Source organism: Fonticula alba (genome assembly GCF_000388065.1).
Source record: "Fonticula alba strain ATCC 38817 unplaced genomic scaffold supercont2.8, whole genome shotgun sequence".
Classification (NCBI taxonomy): domain Eukaryota; order Rotosphaerida; family Fonticulaceae; genus Fonticula; species Fonticula alba.
This window is the reverse complement of record NW_009242978.1, coordinates 1,077,462-1,078,170: the sequence shown is the minus strand read 5'-3', so window position 1 is coordinate 1,078,170 and position 709 is coordinate 1,077,462.

Here is a 709-nt window from a genome sequence, read left to right as displayed (position 1 = left end):
GGGGAGACGAAAGGGAAAGGGGGGGGGGAGAGGAGGGGGGGGGCAGCAGAACAAGGGGCAAAAGGCGAGGGGGCAGCCACCGGTCTTCGGGCAGGAGGCAGACGCATGAAAGGCAGTGGCTGAGCAGGGGCACTGGAGTGTCTCTTGGCGCGGCCAGGCTGCGCCAGCCAGATCGAGGGGAGCGCCAATGGTTCAACCCAGGCGGAGGGCCGGCCAGGGTTTCGACGGTCGCGACCGGGGCGTGGGCGTGTACTTTTTTTCCGCCGGCGCCAGATCGCCGGAGCCAACGCGTGCCGGTGGTTTCTTTGCCGGTGCCCGGGGCCGGGCCCACTGGACCGGGCCCTCGGTGAGAGCCGGCGTCCAAAACGAGTGTTTATTATTCCGCCCGGGGGCCGGTCGCCGTGGCCGGTCGCCGTAGGCGGCGGTGGCGGCGGCAGCGGCGGCGGCGGCGGCGTCGGCGTCGGCGGCGGTGGCGGCGGCGCGTCGAGGCGGCGCATGCGCCAGGCCAACGTAATATTCACGCCCGCAGCCGCGCCGACCGGCGCGCGGTTATTCATCGACAAATGTGAAACACCGCATCACATTCCATGTACCTTTCGCCGGGGGTCAATACTGCCCGATGAACCCCGCTTCGGCGGCGCGTCGAGGCGGCGCATGCGCCAGGCCAACGTAATATTCACGCCCGCAGCCGCGCCGACCGGCGCGCGGT